Source organism: Capsicum annuum, chromosome 9 (genome assembly GCF_002878395.1).
Source record: "Capsicum annuum cultivar UCD-10X-F1 chromosome 9, UCD10Xv1.1, whole genome shotgun sequence".
In the NCBI taxonomy this organism is placed as follows: Eukaryota; Viridiplantae; Streptophyta; class Magnoliopsida; order Solanales; family Solanaceae; genus Capsicum; species Capsicum annuum.
Window position 1 is genome coordinate 200,894,590 of NC_061119.1, and position 4,662 is coordinate 200,899,251.

Sequence of the window (4,662 nt, forward strand, 5' to 3'; positions counted from 1 at the left end):
GATCCATTAGCCAAAGTAACAGTAGAGGGGAAAAAAGGAGTAATAAAAGTAGAAAAAGTATTTTTGTTACCAAAAATATGATATTAGAGCCCTCTTTTCTCTAATTTTTCTTATTTTTCTCAAAAAAGATTCTATAAAATAGAACCACAAAAAAATCTGCAAGACAGAATTACAAAAATACATTCTGCAGAACAGAAATGTAGAAAAAATTTTTGCAAGGTTTTTTACTATAGCTGATTTCTAAATCTTTTGGGTGATAAATCATACCTTCACACAGTAATGACCATCCTAGCTATACAACAAATATGACCCATAATGAAAATGATATTTTACCCACACCTGATTCCAGGAATGGATCATCTCAATCTATCACTTTAACTAGAGCAGACTACAATGACTACCTTCAATACTAAGCGTCAAGGCAACAATCATTAGCTGATAGCGTGTCACCATATCATCTAAAAGCTTAAGCTATTAGAGAGAGTACACTTTTATTATTTAATTATATTCTCAACACATCCCTCTCACGCGTGGTCCTAATTTTTTTATGGGTCAAGTACGAAGAATTTTTTAATAATGGGTGGTAGTGAGATTTGATTTCAGGACCTCTGTCTGGTCTGATACCATGTTAAATTAAAAAATAAGAGAAGAAATATTGAGAATTGTATTGATTAATTAATCCCTCAAGTTCATGGGACTAAATAGTTGTTACAAATGATATGAATAAGGGAAGAAGATAAGAAAAAATTACACAATCTCCTAATTGCCCTATTCTAGGGATTAGAGAATACTCTCATATCTATGCTAATTATACAGAATATTCTCATATCTACATTAATTATACCATATGTAACAATATTCAGATATATTTTATAACAAATTAAAGGATTTAGTTTACGAAATACTATGAGTTTATTTATAACTCTTCCATCATAAGTTTCTAGTTTTAAGCTAATAATTAATATTTAAATAAATTATATCAAATATATTTATAACATTTAAATTTTAAAAGAAATAAATTATGAAAGAGAAAAAGTCTTTTTAAACTCTTCAACCATGAGTATCTATTTTTAAGCTAATGATTTTTTTTAAAAAAATAAAGGATATGTACTTTCAAATTGTGATATCTCTAATCTTTCAATTCAAACTTTTATTACAATACTATTAAACTTTATCCTAAAATTGTCACATGAGTTCTCAATAACTTGCCACTTGACTAATAGTGGTGCTTTATCCTCTGTTTTATAATATATAGATTTATTACTTTGAAAAGCAAAGTATTTTCTTCTATCTTCACAATGAAACATCGTCAAACGCCTACTCTATGAATTTCTTTATCACTAATACAATATTCGGAAAAGGTACAAATATACCCCCAAACTTCAATAAATGGTACTAATATGCCCTATGTCATACTTTGGTTATAAATATACCCTTGTCATTAATGAAAAGGTTCAAATATACCCTCTAACTTTAAGAAATGGTACAAATATACCCTCTGTCATTCTTTGAGTACAAATATACCCTTGCCGTTAATGAAAATGTACAGATATATTCTTCTCATTAACGACGGGACATGTGTCAACATCATATTGGTGGGCCTTTTTCAATTTATTTTATCTGTGGATAATTTAATCTATCCTAAATTATAACTCATACCCAATCCAAATAACCTGACCCGCCTGTGTAATAGAGAAATTCAAGAGGCATATCATGCATCTATATTCACAACTGTTTCTTTCTTCCATTCTCTCACACTCACACTCTCTCACTGACCCAAAAACCCTAACAAACACGTCGATTCGATTCATCTACCATCTAGAATAAAGTAGAGATTTGTTTAATATCATGATGTTGTTTAATATTCTGATGTTAGAGTAATATTCTGATGCTGTTTAATGTTCCTCATGAACGACTGTTGTTTGTTTTTTCTGATTTATGAGCGTCGATAAATCAGAAATTATTTTTGATTCATGGTTGTTGTTACCTGCTTTGAATTTATTGTTACACCATTGTTCACCTACTTTAAAGAGTGAACAAGAAGACAACATTTAATTAAGAACAAAAACATGAAAAAAAACTTGCAAAGTTTGGATATTCCTTGGTCAAACCAAAGTCCTCATTATATCAAAGGTTGGGTCAGGTTATTTGGACTGGGTATGGATTATAATTTAGCATGTATTAAATTACTCAAATATAAAATAAATTAAATGGGCCAAACAATACGATGCTGACACGTGTCCCGCCGTTAATGAGAAGGGTATATTTGTACCTTTTCATTAATGACGAGGGTATATTTGTACCCAAAGTATGATAGAGGGTATATTTGTACCATTTATTAAAGTTCATGGGTATATATTTGTACTTTTTCATTAACGGAAAGGGTATATTTGTACCCAAAGTATGACGGAGGATATATTTAAAATGTTTATTAAAGTTTGGGGTATATTTGTATCTTTTCCGTACAATATTTGAACAAAAGCTACTTTATTCGAATGACTTACATAAGGTTTTGGTTTGTTTATCTAAGATTTTGTTTGTTAATTCCTTCATTTCAATTTATGTGATACTATTTTTATTTTAGTCCACAAGAGAAAATATCTCTCTATAGTAGTACCTCTCCATCCCAATTTACTCAAATGTGGTCTAACATAAGCTATGTTGCTTGCACTCTTTAAAAATATCAACTGGTGTATATCGGATTTTTCAAAAGTAATGTATTTTTGAAGAATTTGGCACGTGTGCGGTATCGAAAGTGAAGAATTTGCACAATATAGAAAATAAGTGTGCCCTACAGTATTCTCTCCCAGTATGTTATACTTGATACAAAACTTAAGGTAAGTCTTTTGAAATTTGTGGTCTAAAATAAGCCACATTTCGGTAAAATCATAAGAAGTTTAAAGTTAATTTGTTACTCTTTCTATACCAATTTATATGTCACGCTTATTTTAGACCACAAATTTCAAAAGTATTGTTTTCTTAAACTTCGTGCACAGTCAAACACTTCGTACATACATTGGGATGGAGTGAGTATTAAACACGGCAGAGAACTTCTAGTATTAGGTAAGCTTTTAGTTTGTCAAAGCTATTGAGTATTGGAATTAGGCGGAGTGCAATATAGAGAATTCATATAGCCAAGCACTAATGTGTTGTTGTGGTGTCTTCAATTGAATGGGCGAGATCGCGGACTTGAACTTTTTATTCAAATTGATTTATTTGTAACATTTGAAAGGGGGTCTTAAACTAATTGGTAAAGTTATTGTCATGTGACAAGGAGGTCATAGAGCCTTGGAAACAGCCTTTGGCAGTTTGGCAGAAATACAAAGTAAGATTGCGTATAATAGACCCTTAGGTTCCGAGACACTCAGATAACTTGTGTATGTGGTCTCACTAGAGAGTGAAGAGAGAATTTCCTTAGATGCAGTTTGGCAGTGTCATGGTTCATCCAGTCATTTCCTAATAAGAATCAAAATTGACTCATTATTTCTTACGCCTGAAGTACAATGATCTTGATTTGGTTAAGTAGGTCTGTAATGATTAAACATAGATTATGCCTGGATAGTGTTGCTTTGAATTTCCTTTGTCTATGACATGTGACTTGGGAGATAGTTAACAACATGTTTTGGTTACAATAACGATATATCCAATATAATCCTATAAGTGGAGTCTGGAAAAATTGATTTGTACGTAGTCTTATCCCTACCTTATTAAGATAGAAAAGTTGTTTTGGATAGATCCTTGGCTGATATGTTCTGACTGACAAAGGGAAAAGCCTTCCACTTCATATTCTAGTTAAGACTTCTCAAGTCTCAACAAACAAAAGTACCAGAAGTGGCACCTCTTGCAAATTGGATATTGAGTAGGAAAGAAAATGGTTTAGTTTTGTCCTTATCAACATATGTAATAGCACAATCGATCTAGATGTCTTGCTTGCAACATGAAGTCATATAGGTAATGCTAATTGGTGTTCAACTCTGGAATATTTCAACTTTAGACCAAAATCTTGGTTAATTTCTGACACTAACCATTTTTTTATGATCGAGAAATCCATCTGGAGAGGACCCTTTGAGCCCCATAGAAGCCTTAGAAACCCGAGGATGATTGGCCTGCCCCACTGCCATTCTCCACTTAATGCGCATGGTTTGACCCTGTGATCTCAAATGCAAGCTCTTAACTTTTGTCAATTTTTTCCACTAATTTATTGTTTGCAAATTCAAACAAACTAATTATACGGGCTCAAAACTAACCTACCACAAAAGGTAGGAGCGCTTTACAAAGCCTTTCATATCTATGCATCAATGTCCAAAGGAATTTAGAGTATTGGCCTAGGGAAGGATTGAACATTGCTATGCCAGAAAATTAAAAATACTGTTACATAATATCAAGAGATAGCGGGTGCACCTAAGGGTGTGGCTTAGCATCAATAAAGTCAGTGAAAATCTTGGAGATCAGGGCAACGTTACACGATAGACATAGTTAATGGATAGGAGATTTTTCAAACCCAGCACTTCTGGCAACGTTAACCTCTTTTATGTTAAATTTTAAACATTTTCTACTTGAGCTCACTTGCTTCTTACTTATGGACTTAATAATTTTCTCTGAAAGAAGCTTGTTGCATCAAGATAAAAATGCTTGAAGCTTTAAGATTGATAAATTGTTTAG